The 25416-nt window shown below is 49.0% G+C and overlaps 45 non-coding genes across 45 annotated transcripts; 30 read left to right on the top strand and 15 right to left on the bottom strand.

Annotated features, from left to right (window-relative positions):
- Nucleotides 1–1090: 1090 nt before the first annotated feature.
- On the top strand, nucleotides 1091–1164 carry TRNAN-GUU (transfer RNA asparagine (anticodon GUU)). The gene has a single exon. It is a non-coding gene; the product is annotated as a tRNA-Asn (tRNA).
- A 236-nt stretch (nucleotides 1165–1400) lies between these two features.
- On the top strand, nucleotides 1401–1472 carry TRNAW-CCA (transfer RNA tryptophan (anticodon CCA)). The gene has a single exon. It is a non-coding gene; the product is annotated as a tRNA-Trp (tRNA).
- Nucleotides 1473–1543: 71 nt separating this feature from the next.
- Nucleotides 1544–1614, bottom strand: TRNAG-GCC (transfer RNA glycine (anticodon GCC)). Its single transcript has one exon. It is a non-coding gene; the product is annotated as a tRNA-Gly (tRNA).
- A 1145-nt stretch (nucleotides 1615–2759) lies between these two features.
- Nucleotides 2760–2833, top strand: TRNAN-GUU (transfer RNA asparagine (anticodon GUU)). Its single transcript has one exon. It is a non-coding gene; the product is annotated as a tRNA-Asn (tRNA).
- Nucleotides 2834–3069: 236 nt separating this feature from the next.
- Nucleotides 3070–3141, top strand: TRNAW-CCA (transfer RNA tryptophan (anticodon CCA)). Its single transcript has one exon. It is a non-coding gene; the product is annotated as a tRNA-Trp (tRNA).
- A 71-nt stretch (nucleotides 3142–3212) lies between these two features.
- TRNAG-GCC (transfer RNA glycine (anticodon GCC)) lies at nucleotides 3213–3283 on the bottom strand. The gene has a single exon. It is a non-coding gene; the product is annotated as a tRNA-Gly (tRNA).
- A 1145-nt stretch (nucleotides 3284–4428) lies between these two features.
- TRNAN-GUU (transfer RNA asparagine (anticodon GUU)) lies at nucleotides 4429–4502 on the top strand. Its single transcript has one exon. It is a non-coding gene; the product is annotated as a tRNA-Asn (tRNA).
- A 236-nt stretch (nucleotides 4503–4738) lies between these two features.
- TRNAW-CCA (transfer RNA tryptophan (anticodon CCA)) lies at nucleotides 4739–4810 on the top strand. The gene has a single exon. It is a non-coding gene; the product is annotated as a tRNA-Trp (tRNA).
- Nucleotides 4811–4881: 71 nt separating this feature from the next.
- Nucleotides 4882–4952, bottom strand: TRNAG-GCC (transfer RNA glycine (anticodon GCC)). Its single transcript has one exon. It is a non-coding gene; the product is annotated as a tRNA-Gly (tRNA).
- Nucleotides 4953–6113: 1161 nt separating this feature from the next.
- Nucleotides 6114–6187, top strand: TRNAN-GUU (transfer RNA asparagine (anticodon GUU)). Its single transcript has one exon. It is a non-coding gene; the product is annotated as a tRNA-Asn (tRNA).
- A 236-nt stretch (nucleotides 6188–6423) lies between these two features.
- Nucleotides 6424–6495, top strand: TRNAW-CCA (transfer RNA tryptophan (anticodon CCA)). Its single transcript has one exon. It is a non-coding gene; the product is annotated as a tRNA-Trp (tRNA).
- A 71-nt stretch (nucleotides 6496–6566) lies between these two features.
- Nucleotides 6567–6637, bottom strand: TRNAG-GCC (transfer RNA glycine (anticodon GCC)). The gene has a single exon. It is a non-coding gene; the product is annotated as a tRNA-Gly (tRNA).
- Nucleotides 6638–7798: 1161 nt separating this feature from the next.
- On the top strand, nucleotides 7799–7872 carry TRNAN-GUU (transfer RNA asparagine (anticodon GUU)). The gene has a single exon. It is a non-coding gene; the product is annotated as a tRNA-Asn (tRNA).
- Nucleotides 7873–8108: 236 nt separating this feature from the next.
- Nucleotides 8109–8180, top strand: TRNAW-CCA (transfer RNA tryptophan (anticodon CCA)). The gene has a single exon. It is a non-coding gene; the product is annotated as a tRNA-Trp (tRNA).
- Nucleotides 8181–8251: 71 nt separating this feature from the next.
- Nucleotides 8252–8322, bottom strand: TRNAG-GCC (transfer RNA glycine (anticodon GCC)). The gene has a single exon. It is a non-coding gene; the product is annotated as a tRNA-Gly (tRNA).
- Nucleotides 8323–9467: 1145 nt separating this feature from the next.
- TRNAN-GUU (transfer RNA asparagine (anticodon GUU)) lies at nucleotides 9468–9541 on the top strand. The gene has a single exon. It is a non-coding gene; the product is annotated as a tRNA-Asn (tRNA).
- Nucleotides 9542–9777: 236 nt separating this feature from the next.
- On the top strand, nucleotides 9778–9849 carry TRNAW-CCA (transfer RNA tryptophan (anticodon CCA)). The gene has a single exon. It is a non-coding gene; the product is annotated as a tRNA-Trp (tRNA).
- Nucleotides 9850–9920: 71 nt separating this feature from the next.
- On the bottom strand, nucleotides 9921–9991 carry TRNAG-GCC (transfer RNA glycine (anticodon GCC)). Its single transcript has one exon. It is a non-coding gene; the product is annotated as a tRNA-Gly (tRNA).
- Nucleotides 9992–11136: 1145 nt separating this feature from the next.
- TRNAN-GUU (transfer RNA asparagine (anticodon GUU)) lies at nucleotides 11137–11210 on the top strand. The gene has a single exon. It is a non-coding gene; the product is annotated as a tRNA-Asn (tRNA).
- Nucleotides 11211–11446: 236 nt separating this feature from the next.
- Nucleotides 11447–11518, top strand: TRNAW-CCA (transfer RNA tryptophan (anticodon CCA)). The gene has a single exon. It is a non-coding gene; the product is annotated as a tRNA-Trp (tRNA).
- Nucleotides 11519–11589: 71 nt separating this feature from the next.
- On the bottom strand, nucleotides 11590–11660 carry TRNAG-GCC (transfer RNA glycine (anticodon GCC)). The gene has a single exon. It is a non-coding gene; the product is annotated as a tRNA-Gly (tRNA).
- Nucleotides 11661–12821: 1161 nt separating this feature from the next.
- On the top strand, nucleotides 12822–12895 carry TRNAN-GUU (transfer RNA asparagine (anticodon GUU)). Its single transcript has one exon. It is a non-coding gene; the product is annotated as a tRNA-Asn (tRNA).
- A 236-nt stretch (nucleotides 12896–13131) lies between these two features.
- TRNAW-CCA (transfer RNA tryptophan (anticodon CCA)) lies at nucleotides 13132–13203 on the top strand. The gene has a single exon. It is a non-coding gene; the product is annotated as a tRNA-Trp (tRNA).
- Nucleotides 13204–13274: 71 nt separating this feature from the next.
- TRNAG-GCC (transfer RNA glycine (anticodon GCC)) lies at nucleotides 13275–13345 on the bottom strand. Its single transcript has one exon. It is a non-coding gene; the product is annotated as a tRNA-Gly (tRNA).
- Nucleotides 13346–14490: 1145 nt separating this feature from the next.
- TRNAN-GUU (transfer RNA asparagine (anticodon GUU)) lies at nucleotides 14491–14564 on the top strand. The gene has a single exon. It is a non-coding gene; the product is annotated as a tRNA-Asn (tRNA).
- Nucleotides 14565–14800: 236 nt separating this feature from the next.
- Nucleotides 14801–14872, top strand: TRNAW-CCA (transfer RNA tryptophan (anticodon CCA)). The gene has a single exon. It is a non-coding gene; the product is annotated as a tRNA-Trp (tRNA).
- A 71-nt stretch (nucleotides 14873–14943) lies between these two features.
- TRNAG-GCC (transfer RNA glycine (anticodon GCC)) lies at nucleotides 14944–15014 on the bottom strand. The gene has a single exon. It is a non-coding gene; the product is annotated as a tRNA-Gly (tRNA).
- A 1145-nt stretch (nucleotides 15015–16159) lies between these two features.
- Nucleotides 16160–16233, top strand: TRNAN-GUU (transfer RNA asparagine (anticodon GUU)). The gene has a single exon. It is a non-coding gene; the product is annotated as a tRNA-Asn (tRNA).
- Nucleotides 16234–16469: 236 nt separating this feature from the next.
- TRNAW-CCA (transfer RNA tryptophan (anticodon CCA)) lies at nucleotides 16470–16541 on the top strand. Its single transcript has one exon. It is a non-coding gene; the product is annotated as a tRNA-Trp (tRNA).
- A 71-nt stretch (nucleotides 16542–16612) lies between these two features.
- Nucleotides 16613–16683, bottom strand: TRNAG-GCC (transfer RNA glycine (anticodon GCC)). The gene has a single exon. It is a non-coding gene; the product is annotated as a tRNA-Gly (tRNA).
- A 1145-nt stretch (nucleotides 16684–17828) lies between these two features.
- Nucleotides 17829–17902, top strand: TRNAN-GUU (transfer RNA asparagine (anticodon GUU)). Its single transcript has one exon. It is a non-coding gene; the product is annotated as a tRNA-Asn (tRNA).
- A 236-nt stretch (nucleotides 17903–18138) lies between these two features.
- Nucleotides 18139–18210, top strand: TRNAW-CCA (transfer RNA tryptophan (anticodon CCA)). The gene has a single exon. It is a non-coding gene; the product is annotated as a tRNA-Trp (tRNA).
- A 71-nt stretch (nucleotides 18211–18281) lies between these two features.
- Nucleotides 18282–18352, bottom strand: TRNAG-GCC (transfer RNA glycine (anticodon GCC)). The gene has a single exon. It is a non-coding gene; the product is annotated as a tRNA-Gly (tRNA).
- A 1161-nt stretch (nucleotides 18353–19513) lies between these two features.
- Nucleotides 19514–19587, top strand: TRNAN-GUU (transfer RNA asparagine (anticodon GUU)). Its single transcript has one exon. It is a non-coding gene; the product is annotated as a tRNA-Asn (tRNA).
- Nucleotides 19588–19823: 236 nt separating this feature from the next.
- TRNAW-CCA (transfer RNA tryptophan (anticodon CCA)) lies at nucleotides 19824–19895 on the top strand. Its single transcript has one exon. It is a non-coding gene; the product is annotated as a tRNA-Trp (tRNA).
- A 71-nt stretch (nucleotides 19896–19966) lies between these two features.
- Nucleotides 19967–20037, bottom strand: TRNAG-GCC (transfer RNA glycine (anticodon GCC)). The gene has a single exon. It is a non-coding gene; the product is annotated as a tRNA-Gly (tRNA).
- A 1145-nt stretch (nucleotides 20038–21182) lies between these two features.
- TRNAN-GUU (transfer RNA asparagine (anticodon GUU)) lies at nucleotides 21183–21256 on the top strand. Its single transcript has one exon. It is a non-coding gene; the product is annotated as a tRNA-Asn (tRNA).
- A 236-nt stretch (nucleotides 21257–21492) lies between these two features.
- Nucleotides 21493–21564, top strand: TRNAW-CCA (transfer RNA tryptophan (anticodon CCA)). The gene has a single exon. It is a non-coding gene; the product is annotated as a tRNA-Trp (tRNA).
- Nucleotides 21565–21635: 71 nt separating this feature from the next.
- Nucleotides 21636–21706, bottom strand: TRNAG-GCC (transfer RNA glycine (anticodon GCC)). Its single transcript has one exon. It is a non-coding gene; the product is annotated as a tRNA-Gly (tRNA).
- Nucleotides 21707–22867: 1161 nt separating this feature from the next.
- Nucleotides 22868–22941, top strand: TRNAN-GUU (transfer RNA asparagine (anticodon GUU)). Its single transcript has one exon. It is a non-coding gene; the product is annotated as a tRNA-Asn (tRNA).
- A 236-nt stretch (nucleotides 22942–23177) lies between these two features.
- On the top strand, nucleotides 23178–23249 carry TRNAW-CCA (transfer RNA tryptophan (anticodon CCA)). Its single transcript has one exon. It is a non-coding gene; the product is annotated as a tRNA-Trp (tRNA).
- A 71-nt stretch (nucleotides 23250–23320) lies between these two features.
- TRNAG-GCC (transfer RNA glycine (anticodon GCC)) lies at nucleotides 23321–23391 on the bottom strand. The gene has a single exon. It is a non-coding gene; the product is annotated as a tRNA-Gly (tRNA).
- A 1145-nt stretch (nucleotides 23392–24536) lies between these two features.
- On the top strand, nucleotides 24537–24610 carry TRNAN-GUU (transfer RNA asparagine (anticodon GUU)). Its single transcript has one exon. It is a non-coding gene; the product is annotated as a tRNA-Asn (tRNA).
- Nucleotides 24611–24846: 236 nt separating this feature from the next.
- TRNAW-CCA (transfer RNA tryptophan (anticodon CCA)) lies at nucleotides 24847–24918 on the top strand. Its single transcript has one exon. It is a non-coding gene; the product is annotated as a tRNA-Trp (tRNA).
- A 71-nt stretch (nucleotides 24919–24989) lies between these two features.
- On the bottom strand, nucleotides 24990–25060 carry TRNAG-GCC (transfer RNA glycine (anticodon GCC)). The gene has a single exon. It is a non-coding gene; the product is annotated as a tRNA-Gly (tRNA).
- Nucleotides 25061–25416: the final 356 nt, after the last annotated feature.

Genomic DNA, 25416 nt, shown 5'->3' with positions numbered 1-25416 from the left:
ATATGAACAAAGTGTGCGCAGCAGACATGATAACGCCAACGTTTCACATGATGATGGCAAGAATCAGATGCAGGAGACTATAAGTAATAATGTCTTTGCATTTGCTGAGGTCACTGGCTTGGTACTAGAGTTGTGGTTATCAGGGCATGATGGCAGGCTGCTCCTGACAGAAGTGGCTCACAGAATGCACCCGCCAGATCACCAGCACTATTGTGTTTGAGATCATGTCACTGAACTCTCCTCCTGGAAAATCCTTCCCACTGGCTTTGCCAGATTCTGTGTCCTCCCCAAAATGCTGGGGTGAAACGGGCAGAGTTCTGCGCCCTGCGCCCCTTTACGCGTCCCTAACGCCATCCCAACGCGCCCTGGTCGGGCACAGCCCTGATCGGGCTTAGATCACTGGAGCCTCTGGAGATCAAGAACTCCGGAAGCCTAGGGTCAGGCCTATTGCAGAGGCATCTTGTGCCTGGCCATTCCGGGATTGTTGTGTTTCAGGGCCTAGCCATCAATACTCCTGGGATTTCTTTCCATGAGAACCCTCATGTCCCTGTCCTCCCACAAGCCCGAGCTTTTATGTAAAATAAAGTGTGCTCTGTGGGCCTTCCCCTATGTGCTCTCTGCCTAATCTCTTTCTCCCAAGCTGAGCTCTGCAGGTAAATGTATCTATCTGACTGAGGGGCTAGGGAGGGCCTTTCCCAGCAGTCTTACAAGCCAAGAGTTCAGAGAAAGCACCTGCTCTGGGAAGGAGACTCTGCTCACAGAGAAGACAAGTCCAACATAACACAGTGAAGATGGGATGGGCAAGACACACGCCTCACGGGCTGGTAGCACGCAAACAGAGGAGCAGGGAGCTACGCTAAGCAGGCAAAGAGAAAAGTCATGTATGAGTCTCATGCACTGTGACCGGTAGTAATACTGGCTCTAACACCATTAGACAGTAGTCTACACATCATAAATTACAACAGTAACAAGACACTAAGCAAATGACAAATGCTGTATGGCATAAAGACGCCTTATATCATACAAGCTCCAGGCAGGCGCACACATGTCAAGACATATATTGAGTCTCAGGAAATGTATACAGTCAATAGTCTCTGTGGCGCAATCGGTTAGCGCGTTCGGCTGTTAACCGAAAGGTTGGTGGTTCAAGCCCACCCAGGGACGTAGCCTTTTGTCTGCATGAAACACAGATACGTACCTTTGCTCTTTCCTGCGTGCGATCCTTTCCCTGAATAGTTCAATCCTCAGCGTTCTCACTGCACCTGCAGTCAATTTCAATAATTAGGATAGAAAACAAAAGGCCAAGCCCTGTAATACAACCTTAGGCATATAAGCAGAGGAAAATAAGTCAAAAGGCCCACAGCATTTGTTCATCTGGCATCGAAGGCTGCAAGTGTAAGGACCTCGTGGCGCAACGGTAGCGCGTCTGACTCCAGATCAGAAGGTTGCGTGTTCAAATCACGTCGGGGTCACTGCTTACCATTTTATTCCCCACTGAGTTCATATATATCATTTCGAAAACAAAGTCAAAAGAAAGCAACCTTGCATTGGCCGGGAATCGAACCCGGGCCTCCCGCGTGGCAGGCGAGAATTCTACCACTGAACCACCAATGCTTCACATGGTGTGTTCACAGCAAGAGCTCTGTCCAAGACAGTGGTCAGGTTCACACACTTAAATTGTACACATATGAACAAAGTGTGCGCAGCAGACATGATAACGCCAACGTTTCACATGATGATGGCAAGAATCAGATGCAGGAGACTATAAGTAATAATGTCTTTGCATTTGCTGAGGTCACTGGCTTGGTACTAGAGTTGTGGTTATCAGGGCATGATGGCAGGCTGCTCCTGACAGAAGTGGCTCACAGAATGCACCCGCCAGATCACCAGCACTATTGTGTTTCAGATCATGTCACTGAACTCTCCTCCTGGAAAATCCTTCCCACTGGCTTTGCCAGATTCTGTGTCCTCCCCAAAATGCTGGGGTGAAACGGGCAGAGTTCTGCGCCCTGCGCCCCTTTACGCGTCCCTAATGCCATCCCAACGCGCCCTGGTCGGGCTTAGATCACTGGAGCCTCTGGAGATCAAGAACTCCGGAAGCCTAGGGTCAGGCCTATTGCAGAGGCATCTTGTGCCTGGCCATTCCGGGATTGTTGTGTTTCAGGGCCTAGCCATCAATACTCCTGGGATTTCTTTCCAGGAGAACCCTCATGTCCCTGTCCTCCCACAAGCCCGAGCTTTTATGTAAAATAAAGTGTGCTCTGTGGGCCTTCCCCTATGTGCTCTCTGCCTTATCTCTTTCTCCCAAGCTGAGCTCTGCAGGTAAATGTATCTATCTGACTGAGGGGCTAGGGAGGGCCTTTCCCAGCAGTCTTACAAGCCAAGAGTTCAGAGAAAGCACCTGCTCTGGGAAGGAGACTCTGCTCACAGAGAAGACAAGTCCAACATAACACAGTGAAGATGGGATGGGCAAGACACACGCCTCACGGGCTGGTAGCACGCAAACAGAGGAGCAGGGAGCTACGCTAAGCAGGCAAAGAGAAAAGTCATGTATGAGTCTCATGCACTGTGACCGGTAGTAATACTGGCTCTAACACCATTAGACAGTAGTCTACACATCATAAATTACAACAGTAACAAGACACTAAGCAAATGACAAATGCCGTATGGCATAAAGACGCCTTATATAATACAAGCTCCAGGCAGGCGCACACATGTCAAGACATATATTGAGTCTCAGGAAATGTATACAGTCAATAGTCTCTGTGGCGCAATCGGTTAGCGCGTTCGGCTGTTAACCGAAAGGTTGGTGGTTCAAGCCCACCCAGGGACGTAGCCTTTTGTCTGCATGAAACACAGATACGTACCTTTGCTCTTTCCTGCGTGCGATCCTTTCCCTGAATAGTTCAATCCTCAGCGTTCTCACTGCACCTGCAGTCAATTTCAATAATTAGGAAAGAAAACAAAAGGCCAAGCCCTGTAATACAACCGTAGGCATATAAGCAGAGGAAAATAAGTCAAAAGGCCCACAGCATTTGTTCATCTGGCATCGAAGGCTGCAAGTGTAAGGACTTCGTGGCGCAACGGTAGCGCGTCTGACTCCAGATCAGAAGGTTGCGTGTTCAAATCACGTCGGAGTCACTGCTTACCATTTTATTCCCCACTGAGTTCATATATATCATTTCGAAAACAAAGTCAAAAGAAAGCAACCTTGCATTGGCCGGGAATCGAACCCGGGCCTCCCGCGTGGCAGGCGAGAATTCTACCACTGAACCACCAATGCTTCACATGGTGTGTTCACAGCAAGAGCTCTGTCCAAGACAGTGGTCAGGTTCACACACTTAAATTGTACACATATGAACAAAGTGTGCGCAGCAGACATGATAACGCCAACGTTTCACATGATGATGGCAAGAATCAGATGCAGGAGACTATAAGTAATAATGTCTTTGCATTTGCTGAGGTCACTGGCTTGGTACTAGAGTTGTGGTTATCAGGGCATGATGGCAGGCTGCTCCTGACAGAAGTGGCTCACAGAATGCACCCGCCAGATCACCAGCACTATTGTGTTTCAGATCATGTCACTGAACTCTCCTCCTGGAAAATCCTTCCCACTGGCTTTGCCAGATTCTGTGTCCTCCCCAAAATGCTGGGGTGAAACGGGCAGAGTTCTGCGCCCTGCGCCCCTTTACGCGTCCCTAATGCCATCCCAACGCGCCCTGGTCGGGCTTAGATCACTGGAGCCTCTGGAGATCAAGAACTCCGGAAGCCTAGGGTCAGGCCTATTGCAGAGGCATCTTGTGCCTGGCCATTCCGGGATTGTTGTGTTTCAGGGCCTAGCCATCAATACTCCTGGGATTTCTTTCCATGAGAACCCTCATGTCCCTGTCCTCCCACAAGCCCGAGCTTTTATGTAAAATAAAGTGTGCTCTGTGGGCCTTCCCCTATGTGCTCTCTGCCTAATCTCTTTCTCCCAAGCTGAGCTCTGCAGGTAAATGTATCTATCTGACTGAGGGGCTAGGGAGGGCCTTTCCCAGCAGTCTTACAAGCCAAGAGTTCAGAGAAAGCACCTGCTCTGGGAAGGAGACTCTGCTCACAGAGAAGACAAGTCCAACATAACACAGTGAAGATGGGATGGGCAAGACACACGCCTCACGGGCTGGTAGCACGCAAACAGAGGAGCAGGGAGCTACGCTAAGCAGGCAAAGAGAAAAGTCATGTATGAGTCTCATGCACTGTGACCGGTAGTAATACTGGCTCTAACACCATTAGACAGTAGTCTACACATCATAAATTACAACAGTAACAAGACACTAAGCAAATGACAAATGCTGTATGGCATAAAGACGCCTTATATAATACAAGCTCCAGGCAGGCGCACACATGTCAAGACATATATTGAGTCTCAGGAAATGTATACAGTCAATAGTCTCTGTGGCGCAATCGGTTAGCGCGTTCGGCTGTTAACCGAAAGGTTGGTGGTTCAAGCCCACCCAGGGACGTAGCCTTTTGTCTGCATGAAACACAGATACGTACCTTTGCTCTTTCCTGCGTGCGATCCTTTCCCTGAATAGTTCAATCCTCAGCGTTCTCACTGCACCTGCAGTCAATTTCAATAATTAGGATAGAAAACAAAAGGCCAAGCCCTGTAATACAACCGTAGGCATATAAGCAGAGGAAAATAAGTCAAAAGGCCCACAGCATTTGTTCATCTGGCATCGAAGGCTGCAAGTGTAAGGACCTCGTGGCGCAACGGTAGCGCGTCTGACTCCAGATCAGAAGGTTGCGTGTTCAAATCACGTCTGGGTCACTGCTTACCATTTTATTCCCCACTGAGTTCATATATATCATTTCGAAAACAAAGTCAAAAGAAAGCAACCTTGCATTGGCCGGGAATCAAACCCGGGCCTCCCGCGTGGCAGGCGAGAATTCTACCACTGAACCACCAATGCTTCACATGGTGTGTTCACAGCAAGAGCTCTGTCCAAGACAGTGGTCAGGTTCACACACTTAAATTGTACACATATGAACAAAGTGTGCGCAGCAGACATGATAACGCCAACGTTTCACATGATGATGGCAAGAATCAGATGCAGGAGACTATAAGTAATAATGTCTTTGCATTTGCTGAGGTCACTGGCTTGGTACTAGAGTTGTGGTTATCAGGGCATGATGGCAGGCTGCTCCTGACAGAAGTGGCTCACAGAATGCACCCGCCAGATCACCAGCACTATTGTGTTTGAGATCATGTCACTGAACTCTCCTCCTGGAAAATCCTTCCCACTGGCTTTGCCAGATTCTGTGTCCTCCCCAAAATGCTGGGGTGAAACGGGCAGAGTTCTGCGCCCTGCGCCCCTTTACGCGTCCCTAACGCCATCCCAACGCGCCCTGGTCGGGCACAGCCCTGATCGGGCTTAGATCACTGGAGCCTCTGGAGATCAAGAACTCCGGAAGCCTAGGGTCAGGCCTATTGCAGAGGCATCTTGTGCCTGGCCATTCCGGGATTGTTGTGTTTCAGGGCCTAGCCATCAATACTCCTGGGATTTCTTTCCAGGAGAACCCTCATGTCCCTGTCCTCCCACAAGCCCGAGCTTTTATGTAAAATAAAGTGTGCTCTGTGGGCCTTCCCCTATGTGCTCTCTGCCTAATCTCTTTCTCCCAAGCTGAGCTCTGCAGGTAAATGTATCTATCTGACTGAGGGGCTAGGGAGGGCCTTTCCCAGCAGTCTTACAAGCCAAGAGTTCAGAGAAAGCACCTGCTCTGGGAAGGAGACTCTGCTCACAGAGAAGACAAGTCCAACATAACACAGTGAAGATGGGATGGGCAAGACACACGCCTCACGGGCTGGTAGCACGCAAACAGAGGAGCAGGGAGCTACGCTAAGCAGGCAAAGAGAAAAGTCATGTATGAGTCTCATGCACTGTGACCGGTAGTAATACTGGCTCTAACACCATTAGACAGTAGTCTACACATCATAAATTACAACAGTAACAAGACACTAAGCAAATGACAAATGCTGTATGGCATAAAGACGCCTTATATAATACAAGCTCCAGGCAGGCGCACACATGTCAAGACATATATTGAGTCTCAGGAAATGTATACAGTCAATAGTCTCTGTGGCGCAATCGGTTAGCGCGTTCGGCTGTTAACCGAAAGGTTGGTGGTTCAAGCCCACCCAGGGACGTAGCCTTTTGTCTGCATGAAACACAGATACGTACCTTTGCTCTTTCCTGCGTGCGATCCTTTCCCTGAATAGTTCAATCCTCAGCGTTCTCACTGCACCTGCAGTCAATTTCAATAATTAGGATAGAAAACAAAAGGCCAAGCCCTGTAATACAACCGTAGGCATATAAGCAGAGGAAAATAAGTCAAAAGGCCCACAGCATTTGTTCATCTGGCATCGAAGGCTGCAAGTGTAAGGACTTCGTGGCGCAACGGTAGCGCGTCTGACTCCAGATCAGAAGGTTGCGTGTTCAAATCACGTCGGGGTCACTGCTTACCATTTTATTCCCCACTGAGTTCATATATATAATTTCGAAAACAAAGTCAAAAGAAAGCAACCTTGCATTGGCCGGGAATCGAACCCGGGCCTCCCGCGTGGCAGGCGAGAATTCTACCACTGAACCACCAATGCTTCACATGGTGTGTTCACAGCAAGAGCTCTGTCCAAGACAGTGGTCAGGTTCACACACTTAAATTGTACACATATGAACAAAGTGTGCGCAGCAGACATGATAACGCCAACGTTTCACATGATGATGGCAAGAATCAGATGCAGGAGACTATAAGTAATAATGTCTTTGCATTTGCTGAGGTCACTGGCTTGGTACTAGAGTTGTGGTTATCAGGGCATGATGGCAGGCTGCTCCTGACAGAAGTGGCTCACAGAATGCACCCGCCAGATCACCAGCACTATTGTGTTTGAGATCATGTCACTGAACTCTCCTCCTGGAAAATCCTTCCCACTGGCTTTGCCAGATTCTGTGTCCTCCCCAAAATGCTGGGGTGAAACGGGCAGAGTTCTGCGCCCTGCGCCCCTTTACGCGTCCCTAACGCCATCCCAACGCGCCCTGGTCGGGCACAGCCCTGATCGGGCTTAGATCACTGGAGCCTCTGGAGATCAAGAACTCCGGAAGCCTAGGGTCAGGCCTATTGCAGAGGCATCTTGTGCCTGGCCATTCCGGGATTGTTGTGTTTCAGGGCCTAGCCATCAATACTCCTGGGATTTCTTTCCATGAGAACCCTCATGTCCCTGTCCTCCCACAAGCCCGAGCTTTTATGTAAAATAAAGTGTGCTCTGTGGGCCTTCCCCTATGTGCTCTCTGCCTAATCTCTTTCTCCCAAGCTGAGCTCTGCAGGTAAATGTATCTATCTGACTGAGGGGCTAGGGAGGGCCTTTCCCAGCAGTCTTACAAGCCAAGAGTTCAGAGAAAGCACCTGCTCTGGGAAGGAGACTCTGCTCACAGAGAAGACAAGTCCAACATAACACAGTGAAGATGGGATGGGCAAGACACACGCCTCACGGGCTGGTAGCACGCAAACAGAGGAGCAGGGAGCTACGCTAAGCAGGCAAAGAGAAAAGTCATGTATGAGTCTCATGCACTGTGACCGGTAGTAATACTGGCTCTAACACCATTAGACAGTAGTCTACACATCATAAATTACAACAGTAACAAGACACTAAGCAAATGACAAATGCTGTATGGCATAAAGACGCCTTATATAATACAAGCTCCAGGCAGGCGCACACATGTCAAGACATATATTGAGTCTCAGGAAATGTATACAGTCAATAGTCTCTGTGGCGCAATCGGTTAGCGCGTTCGGCTGTTAACCGAAAGGTTGGTGGTTCAAGCCCACCCAGGGACGTAGCCTTTTGTCTGCATGAAACACAGATACGTACCTTTGCTCTTTCCTGCGTGCGATCCTTTCCCTGAATAGTTCAATCCTCAGCGTTCTCACTGCACCTGCAGTCAATTTCAATAATTAGGATAGAAAACAAAAGGCCAAGCCCTGTAATACAACCTTAGGCATATAAGCAGAGGAAAATAAGTCAAAAGGCCCACAGCATTTGTTCATCTGGCATCGAAGGCTGCAAGTGTAAGGACCTCGTGGCGCAACGGTAGCGCGTCTGACTCCAGATCAGAAGGTTGCGTGTTCAAATCACGTCGGGGTCACTGCTTACCATTTTATTCCCCACTGAGTTCATATATATCATTTCGAAAACAAAGTCAAAAGAAAGCAACCTTGCATTGGCCGGGAATCGAACCCGGGCCTCCCGCGTGGCAGGCGAGAATTCTACCACTGAACCACCAATGCTTCACATGGTGTGTTCACAGCAAGAGCTCTGTCCAAGACAGTGGTCAGGTTCACACACTTAAATTGTACACATATGAACAAAGTGTGCGCAGCAGACATGATAACGCCAACGTTTCACATGATGATGGCAAGAATCAGATGCAGGAGACTATAAGTAATAATGTCTTTGCATTTGCTGAGGTCACTGGCTTGGTACTAGAGTTGTGGTTATCAGGGCATGATGGCAGGCTGCTCCTGACAGAAGTGGCTCACAGAATGCACCCGCCAGATCACCAGCACTATTGTGTTTCAGATCATGTCACTGAACTCTCCTCCTGGAAAATCCTTCCCACTGGCTTTGCCAGATTCTGTGTCCTCCCCAAAATGCTGGGGTGAAACGGGCAGAGTTCTGCGCCCTGCGCCCCTTTACGCGTCCCTAATGCCATCCCAACGCGCCCTGGTCGGGCTTAGATCACTGGAGCCTCTGGAGATCAAGAACTCCGGAAGCCTAGGGTCAGGCCTATTGCAGAGGCATCTTGTGCCTGGCCATTCCGGGATTGTTGTGTTTCAGGGCCTAGCCATCAATACTCCTGGGATTTCTTTCCAGGAGAACCCTCATGTCCCTGTCCTCCCACAAGCCCGAGCTTTTATGTAAAATAAAGTGTGCTCTGTGGGCCTTCCCCTATGTGCTCTCTGCCTAATCTCTTTCTCCCAAGCTGAGCTCTGCAGGTAAATGTATCTATCTGACTGAGGGGCTAGGGAGGGCCTTTCCCAGCAGTCTTACAAGCCAAGAGTTCAGAGAAAGCACCTGCTCTGGGAAGGAGACTCTGCTCACAGAGAAGACAAGTCCAACATAACACAGTGAAGATGGGATGGGCAAGACACACGCCTCACGGGCTGGTAGCACGCAAACAGAGGAGCAGGGAGCTACGCTAAGCAGGCAAAGAGAAAAGTCATGTATGAGTCTCATGCACTGTGACCGGTAGTAATACTGGCTCTAACACCATTAGACAGTAGTCTACACATCATAAATTACAACAGTAACAAGACACTAAGCAAATGACAAATGCTGTATGGCATAAAGACGCCTTATATAATACAAGCTCCAGGCAGGCGCACACATGTCAAGACATATATTGAGTCTCAGGAAATGTATACAGTCAATAGTCTCTGTGGCGCAATCGGTTAGCGCGTTCGGCTGTTAACCGAAAGGTTGGTGGTTCAAGCCCACCCAGGGACGTAGCCTTTTGTCTGCATGAAACACAGATACGTACCTTTGCTCTTTCCTGCGTGCGATCCTTTCCCTGAATAGTTCAATCCTCAGCGTTCTCACTGCACCTGCAGTCAATTTCAATAATTAGGAAAGAAAACAAAAGGCCAAGCCCTGTAATACAACCGTAGGCATATAAGCAGAGGAAAATAAGTCAAAAGGCCCACAGCATTTGTTCATCTGGCATCGAAGGCTGCAAGTGTAAGGACTTCGTGGCGCAACGGTAGCGCGTCTGACTCCAGATCAGAAGGTTGCGTGTTCAAATCACGTCGGGGTCACTGCTTACCATTTTATTCCCCACTGAGTTCATATATATCATTTCGAAAACAAAGTCAAAAGAAAGCAACCTTGCATTGGCCGGGAATCGAACCCGGGCCTCCCGCGTGGCAGGCGAGAATTCTACCACTGAACCACCAATGCTTCACATGGTGTGTTCACAGCAAGAGCTCTGTCCAAGACAGTGGTCAGGTTCACACACTTAAATTGTACACATATGAACAAAGTGTGCGCAGCAGACATGATAACGCCAACGTTTCACATGATGATGGCAAGAATCAGATGCAGGAGACTATAAGTAATAATGTCTTTGCATTTGCTGAGGTCACTGGCTTGGTACTAGAGTTGTGGTTATCAGGGCATGATGGCAGGCTGCTCCTGACAGAAGTGGCTCACAGAATGCACCCGCCAGATCACCAGCACTATTGTGTTTCAGATCATGTCACTGAACTCTCCTCCTGGAAAATCCTTCCCACTGGCTTTGCCAGATTCTGTGTCCTCCCCAAAATGCTGGGGTGAAACGGGCAGAGTTCTGCGCCCTGCGCCCCTTTACGCGTCCCTAATGCCATCCCAACGCGCCCTGGTCGGGCTTAGATCACTGGAGCCTCTGGAGATCAAGAACTCCGGAAGCCTAGGGTCAGGCCTATTGCAGAGGCATCTTGTGCCTGGCCATTCCGGGATTGTTGTGTTTCAGGGCCTAGCCATCAATACTCCTGGGATTTCTTTCCATGAGAACCCTCATGTCCCTGTCCTCCCACAAGCCCGAGCTTTTATGTAAAATAAAGTGTGCTCTGTGGGCCTTCCCCTATGTGCTCTCTGCCTAATCTCTTTCTCCCAAGCTGAGCTCTGCAGGTAAATGTATCTATCTGACTGAGGGGCTAGGGAGGGCCTTTCCCAGCAGTCTTACAAGCCAAGAGTTCAGAGAAAGCACCTGCTCTGGGAAGGAGACTCTGCTCACAGAGAAGACAAGTCCAACATAACACAGTGAAGATGGGATGGGCAAGACACACGCCTCACGGGCTGGTAGCACGCAAACAGAGGAGCAGGGAGCTACGCTAAGCAGGCAAAGAGAAAAGTCATGTATGAGTCTCATGCACTGTGACCGGTAGTAATACTGGCTCTAACACCATTAGACAGTAGTCTACACATCATAAATTACAACAGTAACAAGACACTAAGCAAATGACAAATGCTGTATGGCATAAAGACGCCTTATATAATACAAGCTCCAGGCAGGCGCACACATGTCAAGACATATATTGAGTCTCAGGAAATGTATACAGTCAATAGTCTCTGTGGCGCAATCGGTTAGCGCGTTCGGCTGTTAACCGAAAGGTTGGTGGTTCAAGCCCACCCAGGGACGTAGCCTTTTGTCTGCATGAAACACAGATACGTACCTTTGCTCTTTCCTGCGTGCGATCCTTTCCCTGAATAGTTCAATCCTCAGCGTTCTCACTGCACCTGCAGTCAATTTCAATAATTAGGATAGAAAACAAAAGGCCAAGCCCTGTAATACAACCGTAGGCATATAAGCAGAGGAAAATAAGTCAAAAGGCCCACAGCATTTGTTCATCTGGCATCGAAGGCTGCAAGTGTAAGGACCTCGTGGCGCAACGGTAGCGCGTCTGACTCCAGATCAGAAGGTTGCGTGTTCAAATCACGTCGGGGTCACTGCTTACCATTTTATTCCCCACTGAGTTCATATATATCATTTCGAAAACAAAGTCAAAAGAAAGCAACCTTGCATTGGCCGGGAATCGAACCCGGGCCTCCCGCGTGGCAGGCGAGAATTCTACCACTGAACCACCAATGCTTCACATGGTGTGTTCACAGCAAGAGCTCTGTCCAAGACAGTGGTCAGGTTCACACACTTAAATTGTACACATATGAACAAAGTGTGCGCAGCAGACATGATAACGCCAACGTTTCACATGATGATGGCAAGAATCAGATGCAGGAGACTATAAGTAATAATGTCTTTGCATTTGCTGAGGTCACTGGCTTGGTACTAGAGTTGTGGTTATCAGGGCATGATGGCAGGCTGCTCCTGACAGAAGTGGCTCACAGAATGCACCCGCCAGATCACCAGCACTATTGTGTTTGAGATCATGTCACTGAACTCTCCTCCTGGAAAATCCTTCCCACTGGCTTTGCCAGATTCTGTGTCCTCCCCAAAATGCTGGGGTGAAACGGGCAGAGTTCTGCGCCCTGCGCCCCTTTACGCGTCCCTAACGCCATCCCAACGCGCCCTGGTCGGGCACAGCCCTGATCGGGCTTAGATCAGTGGAGCCTCTGGAGATCAAGAACTCCGGAAGCCTAGGGTCAGGCCTATTGCAGAGGCATCTTGTGCCTGGCCATTCCGGGATTGTTGTGTTTCAGGGCCTAGCCATCAATACTCCTGGGATTTCTTTCCATGAGAACCCTCATGTCCCTGTCCTCCCACAAGCCCGAGCTTTTATGTAAAATAAAGTGTGCTCTGTGGGCCTTCCCCTATGTGCTCTCTGCCTAATCTCTTTCTCCCAAGCTGAGCTCTGCAGGTAAATGTATCTATCTGACTGAGGGGCTAGGGAGGGCCTTTCCCAGCAGTCTTACAAGCCAAGAGTTCAGAGAAAGCACCTGCTCTGGGAAGGAGACTCTGCTCACAGAGAAGACAAGTCCAACATAACACAGTGAAGATGGGATGGGCAAGACACACGCCTCACGGGCTGGTAGCACGCAAACAGAGGAGCAGGGAGCTACGCTAAGCAGGCAAAGAGAAAAGTCATGTATGAGTCTCATGCACTGTGACCGGTAGTAATACTGGCTCTAACACCATTAGACAGTAGTCTACACATCATAAATTACAACAGTAACAAGACACTAAGCAAATGACAAATGCTGTATGGCATAAAGACGCCTTATATAATACAAGCTCCAGGCAGGCGCACACATGTCAAGACATATATTGAGTCTCAGGAAATGTATACAGTCAATAGTCTCTGTGGCGCAATCGGTTAGCGCGTTCGGCTGTTAACCGAAAGGTTGGTGGTTCAAGCCCACCCAGGGACGTAGCCTTTTGTCTGCATGAAACACAGATACGTACCTATGCTCTTTCCTGCGTGCGATCCTTTCCCTGAATAGTTCAATCCTCAGCGTTCTCACTGCACCTGCAGTCAATTTCAATAATTAGGATAGAAAACAAAAGGCCAAGCCCTGTAATACAACCTTAGGCATATAAGCAGAGGAAAATAAGTCAAAAGGCCCACAGCATTTGTTCATCTGGCATCGAAGGCTGCAAGTGTAAGGACCTCGTGGCGCAACGGTAGTGCGTCTGACTCCAGATCAGAAGGTTGCGTGTTCAAATCACGTCGGGGTCACTGCTTACCATTTTATTCCCCACTGAGTTCATATATATCATTTCGAAAACAAAGTCAAAAGAAAGCAACCTTGCATTGGCCGGGAATCGAACCCGGGCCTCCCGCGTGGCAGGCGAGAATTCTACCACTGAACCACCAATGCTTCACATGGTGTGTTCACAGCAAGAGCTCTGTCCAAGACAGTGGTCAGGTTCACACACTTAAATTGTACACATATGAACAAAGTGTGCGCAGCAGACATGATAACGCCAACGTTTCACATGATGATGGCAAGAATCAGATGCAGGAGACTATAAGTAATAATGTCTTTGCATTTGCTGAGGTCACTGGCTTGGTACTAGAGTTGTGGTTATCAGGGCATGATGGCAGGCTGCTCCTGACAGAAGTGGCTCACAGAATGCACCCGCCAGATCACCAGCACTATTGTGTTTCAGATCATGTCACTGAACTCTCCTCCTGGAAAATCCTTCCCACTGGCTTTGCCAGATTCTGTGTCCTCCCCAAAATGCTGGGGTGAAACGGGCAGAGTTCTGCGCCCTGCGCCCCTTTACGCGTCCCTAATGCCATCCCAACGCGCCCTGGTCGGGCTTAGATCACTGGAGCCTCTGGAGATCAAGAACTCCGGAAGCCTAGGGTCAGGCCTATTGCAGAGGCATCTTGTGCCTGGCCATTCCGGGATTGTTGTGTTTCAGGGCCTAGCCATCAATACTCCTGGGATTTCTTTCCAGGAGAACCCTCATGTCCCTGTCCTCCCACAAGCCCGAGCTTTTATGTAAAATAAAGTGTGCTCTGTGGGCCTTCCCCTATGTGCTCTCTGCCTAATCTCTTTCTCCCAAGCTGAGCTCTGCAGGTAAATGTATCTATCTGACTGAGGGGCTAGGGAGGGCCTTTCCCAGCAGTCTTACAAGCCAAGAGTTCAGAGAAAGCACCTGCTCTGGGAAGGAGACTCTGCTCACAGAGAAGACAAGTCCAACATAACACAGTGAAGATGGGATGGGCAAGACACACGCCTCACGGGCTGGTAGCACGCAAACAGAGGAGCAGGGAGCTACGCTAAGCAGGCAAAGAGAAAAGTCATGTATGAGTCTCATGCACTGTGACCGGTAGTAATACTGGCTCTAACACCATTAGACAGTAGTCTACACATCATAAATTACAACAGTAACAAGACACTAAGCAAATGACAAATGCTGTATGGCATAAAGACGCCTTATATAATACAAGCTCCAGGCAGGCGCACACATGTCAAGACATATATTGAGTCTCAGGAAATGTATACAGTCAATAGTCTCTGTGGCGCAATCGGTTAGCGCGTTCGGCTGTTAACCGAAAGGTTGGTGGTTCAAGCCCACCCAGGGACGTAGCCTTTTGTCTGCATGAAACACAGATACGTACCTTTGCTCTTTCCTGCGTGCGATCCTTTCCCTGAATAGTTCAATCCTCAGCGTTCTCACTGCACCTGCAGTCAATTTCAATAATTAGGATAGAAAACAAAAGGCCAAGCCCTGTAATACAACCGTAGGCATATAAGCAGAGGAAAATAAGTCAAAAGGCCCACAGCATTTGTTCATCTGGCATCGAAGGCTGCAAGTGTAAGGACTTCGTGGCGCAACGGTAGCGCGTCTGACTCCAGATCAGAAGGTTGCGTGTTCAAATCACGTCGGGGTCACTGCTTACCATTTTATTCCCCACTGAGTTCATATATATCATTTCGAAAACAAAGTCAAAAGAAAGCAACCTTGCTTTGGCCGGGAATCGAACCCGGGCCTCCCGCGTGGCAGGCGAGAATTCTACCACTGAACCACCAATGCTTCACCTGGTGTGTTCACAGCAAGAGCTCTGTCCAAGACAGTGGTCAGGTTCACACACTTAAATTGTACACATATGAACAAAGTGTGCGCAGCAGACATGATAACGCCAACGTTTCACATGATGATGGCAAGAATCAGATGCAGGAGACTATAAGTAATAATGTCTTTGCATTTGCTGAGGTCACTGGCTTGGTACTAGAGTTGTGGTTATCAGGGCATGATGGCAGGCTGCTCCTGACAGAAGTGGCTCACAGAATGCACCCGCCAGATCACCAGCACTATTGTGTTTCAGATCATGTCACTGAACTCTCCTCCTGGAAAATCCTTCCCACTGGCTTTGCCAGATTCTGTGTCCTCCCCAAAATGCTGGGGTGAAACGGGCAGAGTTCTGCGCCCTGCGCCCCTTTACGCGTCCCTAATGCCATCCCAACGCGCCCTGGTCGGGCTTAGATCACTGGAGCCTCTGGAGATCAAGAACTCCGGAAGCCTAGGGTCAGGCCTATTGCAGAGGCATCTTGTGCCTGGCCATTCCGGGATTGTTGTGTTTCAGGGCCTAGCCATCAATACTCCTGGGATTTCTTTCCAGGAGAACCCTCATGTCCCTGTCCTCCCACAAGCCCGAGCTTTTATGTAAAATAAAGTGTGCTCTGTGGGCCTTCCCCTATGTGCTCTCTGCCTTATCTCTTTCTCCCAAGCTGAGCTCTGCAGGTAAATGTATCTATCTGACTGAGGGGCTAGGGAGGGCCTTTCCCAGCAGTCTTACAAGCCAAGAGTTCAGAGAAAGCACCTGCTCTGGGAAGGAGACTCTGCTCACAGAGAAGACAAGTCCAACATAACACAGTGAAGATGGGATGGGCAAGACACACGCCTCACGGGCTGGTAGCACGCAAACAGAGGAGCAGGGAGCTACGCTAAGCAGGCAAAGAGAAAAGTCATGTATGAGTCTCATGCACTGTGACCGGTAGTAATACTGGCTCTAACACCATTAGACAGTAGTCTACACATCATAAATTACAACAGTAACAAGACACTAAGCAAATGACAAATGCTGTATGGCATAAAGACGCCTTATATAATACAAGCTCCAGGCAGGCGCACACATGTCAAGACATATATTGAGTCTCAGGAAATGTATACAGTCAATAGTCTCTGTGGCGCAATCGGTTAGCGCGTTCGGCTGTTAACCGAAAGGTTGGTGGTTCAAGCCCACCCAGGGACGTAGCGTTTTGTCTGCATGAAACACAGATACGTACCTTTGCTCTTTCCTGCGTGCGATCCTTTCCCTGAATAGTTCAATCCTCAGCGTTCTCACTGCACCTGCAGTCAATTTCAATAATTAGGAAAGAAAACAAAAGGCCAAGCCCTGTAATACAACCGTAGGCATATAAGCAGAGGAAAATAAGTCAAAAGGCCCACAGCATTTGTTCATCTGGCATCGAAGGCTGCAAGTGTAAGGACTTCGTGGCGCAACGGTAGCGCGTCTGACTCCAGATCAGAAGGTTGCGTGTTCAAATCACGTCGGAGTCACTGCTTACCATTTTATTCCCCACTGAGTTCATATATATCATTTCGAAAACAAAGTCAAAAGAAAGCAACCTTGCATTGGCCGGGAATCGAACCCGGGCCTCCCGCGTGGCAGGCGAGAATTCTACCACTGAACCACCAATGCTTCACATGGTGTGTTCACAGCAAGAGCTCTGTCCAAGACAGTGGTCAGGTTCACACACTTAAATTGTACACATATGAACAAAGTGTGCGCAGCAGACATGATAACGCCAACGTTTCACATGATGATGGCAAGAATCAGATGCAGGAGACTATAAGTAATAATGTCTTTGCATTTGCTGAGGTCACTGGCTTGGTACTAGAGTTGTGGTTATCAGGGCATGATGGCAGGCTGCTCCTGACAGAAGTGGCTCACAGAATGCACCCGCCAGATCACCAGCACTATTGTGTTTCAGATCATGTCACTGAACTCTCCTCCTGGAAAATCCTTCCCACTGGCTTTGCCAGATTCTGTGTCCTCCCCAAAATGCTGGGGTGAAACGGGCAGAGTTCTGCGCCCTGCGCCCCTTTACGCGTCCCTAATGCCATCCCAACGCGCCCTGGTCGGGCTTAGATCACTGGAGCCTCTGGAGATCAAGAACTCCGGAAGCCTAGGGTCAGGCCTATTGCAGAGGCATCTTGTGCCTGGCCATTCCGGGATTGTTGTGTTTCAGGGCCTAGCCATCAATACTCCTGGGATTTCTTTCCATGAGAACCCTCATGTCCCTGTCCTCCCACAAGCCCGAGCTTTTATGTAAAATAAAGTGTGCTCTGTGGGCCTTCCCCTATGTGCTCTCTGCCTAATCTCTTTCTCCCAAGCTGAGCTCTGCAGGTAAATGTATCTATCTGACTGAGGGGCTAGGGAGGGCCTTTCCCAGCAGTCTTACAAGCCAAGAGTTCAGAGAAAGCACCTGCTCTGGGAAGGAGACTCTGCTCACAGAGAAGACAAGTCCAACATAACACAGTGAAGATGGGATGGGCAAGACACACGCCTCACGGGCTGGTAGCACGCAAACAGAGGAGCAGGGAGCTACGCTAAGCAGGCAAAGAGAAAAGTCATGTATGAGTCTCATGCACTGTGACCGGTAGTAATACTGGCTCTAACACCATTAGACAGTAGTCTACACATCATAAATTACAACAGTAACAAGACACTAAGCAAATGACAAATGCTGTATGGCATAAAGACGCCTTATATAATACAAGCTCCAGGCAGGCGCACACATGTCAAGACATATATTGAGTCTCAGGAAATGTATACAGTCAATAGTCTCTGTGGCGCAATCGGTTAGCGCGTTCGGCTGTTAACCGAAAGGTTGGTGGTTCAAGCCCACCCAGGGACGTAGCCTTTTGTCTGCATGAAACACAGATACGTACCTTTGCTCTTTCCTGCGTGCGATCCTTTCCCTGAATAGTTCAATCCTCAGCGTTCTCACTGCACCTGCAGTCAATTTCAATAATTAGGATAGAAAACAAAAGGCCAAGCCCTGTAATACAACCGTAGGCATATAAGCAGAGGAAAATAAGTCAAAAGGCCCACAGCATTTGTTCATCTGGCATCGAAGGCTGCAAGTGTAAGGACCTCGTGGCGCAACGGTAGCGCGTCTGACTCCAGATCAGAAGGTTGCGTGTTCAAATCACGTCTGGGTCACTGCTTACCATTTTATTCCCCACTGAGTTCATATATATCATTTCGAAAACAAAGTCAAAAGAAAGCAACCTTGCATTGGCCGGGAATCGAACCCGGGCCTCCCGCGTGGCAGGCGAGAATTCTACCACTGAACCACCAATGCTTCACATGGTGTGTTCACAGCAAGAGCTCTGTCCAAGACAGTGGTCAGGTTCACACACTTAAATTGTACACATATGAACAAAGTGTGCGCAGCAGACATGATAACGCCAACGTTTCACATGATGATGGCAAGAATCAGATGCAGGAGACTATAAGTAATAATGTCTTTGCATTTGCTGAGGTCACTGGCTTGGTACTAGAGTTGTGGTTATCAGGGCATGATGGCAGGCTGCTCCTGACAGAAGTGGCTCACAGAATGCACCCGCCAGATCACCAGCACTATTGTGTTTGAGATCATGTCACTGAACTCTCCTCCTGGAAAATCCTTCCCACTGGCTTTGCCAGATTCTGTGTCCTCCCCAAAATGCTGGGGTGAAACGGGCAGAGTTCTGCGCCCTGCGCCCCTTTACGCGTCCCTAACGCCATCCCAACGCGCCCTGGTCGGGCACAGCCCTGATCGGGCTTAGATCACTGGAGCCTCTGGAGATCAAGAACTCCGGAAGCCTAGGGTCAGGCCTATTGCAGAGGCATCTTGTGCCTGGCCATTCCGGGATTGTTGTGTTTCAGGGCCTAGCCATCAATACTCCTGGGATTTCTTTCCATGAGAACCCTCATGTCCCTGTCCTCCCACAAGCCCGAGCTTTTATGTAAAATAAAGTGTGCTCTGTGGGCCTTCCCCTATGTGCTCTCTGCCTAATCTCTTTCTCCCAAGCTGAGCTCTGCAGGTAAATGTATCTATCTGACTGAGGGGCTAGGGAGGGCCTTTCCCAGCAGTCTTACAAGCCAAGAGTTCAGAGAAAGCACCTGCTCTGGGAAGGAGACTCTGCTCACAGAGAAGACAAGTCCAACATAACACAGTGAAGATGGGATGGGCAAGACACACGCCTCACGGGCTGGTAGCACGCAAACAGAGGAGCAGGGAGCTACGCTAAGCAGGCAAAGAGAAAAGTCATGTATGAGTCTCATGCACTGTGACCGGTAGTAATACTGGCTCTAACACCATTAGACAGTAGTCTACACATCATAAATTACAACAGTAACAAGACACTAAGCAAATGACAAATGCTGTATGGCATAAAGACGCCTTATATAATACAAGCTCCAGGCAGGCGCACACATGTCAAGACATATATTGAGTCTCAGGAAATGTATACAGTCAATAGTCTCTGTGGCGCAATCGGTTAGCGCGTTCGGCTGTTAACCGAAAGGTTGGTGGTTCAAGCCCACCCAGGGACGTAGCCTTTTGTCTGCATGAAACACAGATACGTACCTTTGCTCTTTCCTGCGTGCGATCCTTTCCCTGAATAGTTCAATCCTCAGCGTTCTCACTGCACCTGCAGTCAATTTCAATAATTAGGATAGAAAACAAAAGGCCAAGCCCTGTAATACAACCTTAGGCATATAAGCAGAGGAAAATAAGTCAAAAGGCCCACAGCATTTGTTCATCTGGCATCGAAGGCTGCAAGTGTAAGGACCTCGTGGCGCAACGGTAGTGCGTCTGACTCCAGATCAGAAGGTTGCGTGTTCAAATCACGTCGGGGTCACTGCTTACCATTTTATTCCCCACTGAGTTCATATATATCATTTCGAAAACAAAGTCAAAAGAAAGCAACCTTGCATTGGCCGGGAATCGAACCCGGGCCTCCCGCGTGGCAGGCGAGAATTCTACCACTGAACCACCAATGCTTCACATGGTGTGTTCACAGCAAGAGCTCTGTCCAAGACAGTGGTCAGGTTCACACACTTAAATTGTACACATATGAACAAAGTGTGCGCAGCAGACATGATAACGCCAACGTTTCACATGATGATGGCAAGAATCAGATGCAGGAGACTATAAGTAATAATGTCTTTGCATTTGCTGAGGTCACTGGCTTGGTACTAGAGTTGTGGTTATCAGGGCATGATGGCAGGCTGCTCCTGACAGAAGTGGCTCACAGAATGCACCCGCCAGATCACCAGCACTATTGTGTTTCAGATCATGTCACTGAACTCTCCTCCTGGAAAATCCTTCCCACTGGCTTTGCCAGATTCTGTGTCCTCCCCAAAATGCTGGGGTGAAACGGGCAGAGTTCTGCGCCCTGCGCCCCTTTACGCGTCCCTAATGCCATCCCAACGCGCCCTGGTCGGGCTTAGATCACTGGAGCCTCTGGAGATCAAGAACTCCGGAAGCCTAGGGTCAGGCCTATTGCAGAGGCATCTTGTGCCTGGCCATTCCGGGATTGTTGTGTTTCAGGGCCTAGCCATCAATACTCCTGGGATTTCTTTCCAGGAGAACCCTCATGTCCCTGTCCTCCCACAAGCCCGAGCTTTTATGTAAAATAAAGTGTGCTCTGTGGGCCTTCCCCTATGTGCTCTCTGCCTAATCTCTTTCTCCCAAGCTGAGCTCTGCAGGTAAATGTATCTATCTGACTGAGGGGCTAGGGAGGGCCTTTCCCAGCAGTCTTACAAGCCAAGAGTTCAGAGAAAGCACCTGCTCTGGGAAGGAGACTCTGCTCACAGAGAAGACAAGTCCAACATAACACAGTGAAGATGGGATGGGCAAGACACACGCCTCACGGGCTGGTAGCACGCAAACAGAGGAGCAGGGAGCTACGCTAAGCAGGCAAAGAGAAAAGTCATGTATGAGTCTCATGCACTGTGACCGGTAGTAATACTGGCTCTAACACCATTAGACAGTAGTCTACACATCATAAATTACAACAGTAACAAGACACTAAGCAAATGACAAATGCTGTATGGCATAAAGACGCCTTATATAATACAAGCTCCAGGCAGGCGCACACATGTCAAGACATATATTGAGTCTCAGGAAATGTATACAGTCAATAGTCTCTGTGGCGCAATCGGTTAGCGCGTTCGGCTGTTAACCGAAAGGTTGGTGGTTCAAGCCCACCCAGGGACGTAGCCTTTTGTCTGCATGAAACACAGATACGTACCTTTGCTCTTTCCTGCGTGCGATCCTTTCCCTGAATAGTTCAATCCTCAGCGTTCTCACTGCACCTGCAGTCAATTTCAATAATTAGGATAGAAACCAAAAGGCCAAGCCCTGTAATACAACCGTAGGCATATAAGCAGAGGAAAATAAGTCAAAAGGCCCACAGCATTTGTTCATCTGGCATCGAAGGCTGCAAGTGTAAGGACTTCGTGGCGCAACGGTAGCGCGTCTGACTCCAGATCAGAAGGTTGCGTGTTCAAATCACGTCGGGGTCACTGCTTACCATTTTATTCCCCACTGAGTTCATATATATAATTTCGAAAACAAAGTCAAAAGAAAGCAACCTTGCATTGGCCGGGAATCGAACCCGGGCCTCCCGCGTGGCAGGCGAGAATTCTACCACTGAACCACCAATGCTTCACATGGTGTGTTCACAGGCAGAGCTCTGTCCAAGACAGTGGTCAGGTTCACACACTTAAATTGTACACATATGAACAAAGTGTGCGCAGCAGACATGATAACGCCAACGTTTCACATGATGATGGCAAGAATCAGATGCAGGAGACTATAAGTAATAATGTCTTTGCATTTGCTGAGGTCACTGGCTTGGTACTAGAGTTGTGGTTATCAGGGCATGATGGCAGGCTGCTCCTGACAGAAGTGGCTCACAGAATGCACCCGCCAGATCACCAGCACTATTGTGTTTGAGATCATGTCACTGAACTCTCCTCCTGGAAAATCCTTCCCACTGGCTTTGCCAGATTCTGTGTCCTCCCCAAAATGCTGGGGTGAAACGGGCAGAGTTCTGCGCCCTGCGCCCCTTTACGCGTCCCTAACGCCATCCCAACGCGCCCTGGTCGGGCACAGCCCTGATCGGGCTTAGATCACTGGAGCCTCTGGAGATCAAGAACTCCGGAAGCCTAGGGTCAGGCCTATTGCAGAGGCATCTTGTGCCTGGCCATTCCGGGATTGTTGTGTTTCAGGGCCTAGCCATCAATACTCCTGGGATTTCTTTCCATGAGAACCCTCATGTCCCTGTCCTCCCACAAGCCCGAGCTTTTATGTAAAATAAAGTGTGCTCTGTGGGCCTTCCCCTATGTGCTCTCTGCCTAATCTCTTTCTCCCAAGCTGAGCTCTGCAGGTAAATGTATCTATCTGACTGAGGGGCTAGGGAGGGCCTTTCCCAGCAGTCTTACAAGCCAAGAGTTCAGAGAAAGCACCTGCTCTGGGAAGGAGACTCTGCTCACAGAGAAGACAAGTCCAACATAACACAGTGAAGATGGGATGGGCAAGACACACGCCTCACGGGCTGGTAGCACGCAAACAGAGGAGCAGGGAGCTACGCTAAGCAGGCAAAGAGAAAAGTCATGTATGAGTCTCATGCACTGTGACCGGTAGTAATACTGGCTCTAACACCATTAGACAGTAGTCTACACATCATAAATTACAACAGTAACAAGACACTAAGCAAATGACAAATGCTGTATGGCATAAAGACGCCTTATATAATACAAGCTCCAGGCAGGCGCACACATGTCAAGACATATATTGAGTCTCAGGAAATGTATACAGTCAATAGTCTCTGTGGCGCAATCGGTTAGCGCGTTCGGCTGTTAACCGAAAGGTTGGTGGTTCAAGCCCACCCAGGGACGTAGCCTTTTGTCTGCATGAAACACAGATACGTACCTTTGCTCTTTCCTGCGTGCGATCCTTTCCCTGAATAGTTCAATCCTCAGCGTTCTCACTGCACCTGCAGTCAATTTCAATAATTAGGATAGAAAACAAAAGGCCAAGCCCTGTAATACAACCTTAGGCATATAAGCAGAGGAAAATAAGTCAAAAGGCCCACAGCATTTGTTCATCTGGCATCGAAGGCTGCAAGTGTAAGGACCTCGTGGCGCAACGGTAGCGCGTCTGACTCCAGATCAGAAGGTTGCGTGTTCAAATCACGTCGGGGTCACTGCTTACCATTTTATTCCCCACTGAGTTCATATATATCATTTCGAAAACAAAGTCAAAAGTAAGCAACCTTGCATTGGCCGGGAATCGAACCCGGGCCTCCCGCGTGGCAGGCGAGAATTCTACCACTGAACCACCAATGCTTCACATGGTGTGTTCACAGCAAGAGCTCTGTCCAAGACAGTGGTCAGGTTCACACACTTAAATTGTACACATATGAACAAAGTGTGCGCAGCAGACATGATAACGCCAACGTTTCACATGATGATGGCAAGAATCAGATGCAGGAGACTATAAGTAATAATGTCTTTGCATTTGCTGAGGTCACTGGCTTGGTACTAGAGTTGTGGTTATCAGGGCATGATGGCAGGCTGCTCCTGACAGAAGTGGCTCACAGAATGCACCCGCCAGATCACCAGCACTATTGTGTTTCAGATCATGTCACTGAACTCTCCTCCTGGAAAATCCTTCCCACTGGCTTTGCCAGATTCTGTGTCCTCCCCAAAATGCTGGGGTGAAACGGGCAGAGTTCTGCGCCCTGCGCCCCTTTACGCGTCCCTAATGCCATCCCAACGCGCCCTGGTCGGGCTTAGATCACTGGAGCCTCTGGAGATCAAGAACTCCGGAAGCCTAGGGTCAGGCCTATTGCAGAGGCATCTTGTGCCTGGCCATTCCGGGATTGTTGTGTTTCAGGGCCTAGCCATCAATACTCCTGGGATTTCTTTCCAGGAGAACCCTCATGTCCCTGTCCTCCCACAAGCCCGAGCTTTTATGTAAAATAAAGTGTGCTCTGTGGGCCTTCCCCTATGTGCTCTCTGCCTAATCTCTTTCTCCCAAGCTGAGCTCTGCAGGTAAATGTATCTATCTGACTGAGGGGCTAGGGAGGGCCTTTCCCAGCAGTCTTACAAGCCAAGAGTTCAGAGAAAGCACCTGCTCTGGGAAGGAGACTCTGCTCACAGAGAAGACAAGTCCAACATAACACAGTGAAGATGGGATGGGCAAGACACACGCCTCACGGGCTGGTAGCACGCAAACAGAGGAGCAGGGAGCTACGCTAAGCAGGCAAAGAGAAAAGTCATGTATGAGTCTCATGCACTGTGACCGGTAGTAATACTGGCTCTAACACCATTAGACAGTAGTCTACACATCATAAATTACAACAGTAACAAGACACTAAGCAAATGACAAATGCTGTATGGCATAAAGACGCCTTATATAATACAAGCTCCAGGCAGGCGCACACATGTCAAGACATATATTGAGTCTCAGGAAATGTATACAGTCAATAGTCTCTGTGGCGCAATCGGTTAGCGCGTTCGGCTGTTAACCGAAAGGTTGGTGGTTCAAGCCCACCCAGGGACGTAGCCTTTTGTCTGCATGAAACACAGATACGTACCTTTGCTCTTTCCTGCGTGCGATCCTTTCCCTGAATAGTTCAATCCTCAGCGTTCTCACTGCACCTGCAGTCAATTTCAATAATTAGGAAAGAAAACAAAAGGCCAAGCCCTGTAATACAACCGTAGGCATATAAGCAGAGGAAAATAAGTCAAAAGGCCCACAGCATTTGTTCATCTGGCATCGAAGGCTGCAAGTGTAAGGACTTCGTGGCGCAACGGTAGCGCGTCTGACTCCAGATCAGAAGGTTGCGTGTTCAAATCACGTCGGGGTCACTGCTTACCATTTTATTCCCCACTGAGTTCATATATATCATTTCGAAAACAAAGTCAAAAGAAAGCAACCTTGCATTGGCCGGGAATCGAACCCGGGCCTCCCGCGTGGCAGGCGAGAATTCTACCACTGAACCACCAATGCTTCACATGGTGTGTTCACAGCAAGAGCTCTGTCCAAGACAGTGGTCAGGTTCACACACTTAAATTGTACACATATGAACAAAGTGTGCGCAGCAGACATGATAACGCCAACGTTTCACATGATGATGGCAAGAATCAGATGCAGGAGACTATAAGTAATAATGTCTTTGCATTTGCTGAGGTCACTGGCTTGGTACTAGAGTTGTGGTTATCAGGGCATGATGGCAGGCTGCTCCTGACAGAAGTGGCTCACAGAATGCACCCGCCAGATCACCAGCACTATTGTGTTTCAGATCATGTCACTGAACTCTCCTCCTGGAAAATCCTTCCCACTGGCTTTGCCAGATTCTGTGTCCT

The sequence above is a fragment of the Lissotriton vulgaris genome, chromosome 1_1 (genome assembly GCF_964263255.1).
Source record: "Lissotriton vulgaris chromosome 1_1, aLisVul1.2, whole genome shotgun sequence".
NCBI lineage: Eukaryota > Metazoa > Chordata > Amphibia > Caudata > Salamandridae > Lissotriton > Lissotriton vulgaris.
The sequence above is the reverse complement of the archived record's forward strand: the minus strand, read 5'-3'. Positions and strand labels throughout refer to the sequence as shown.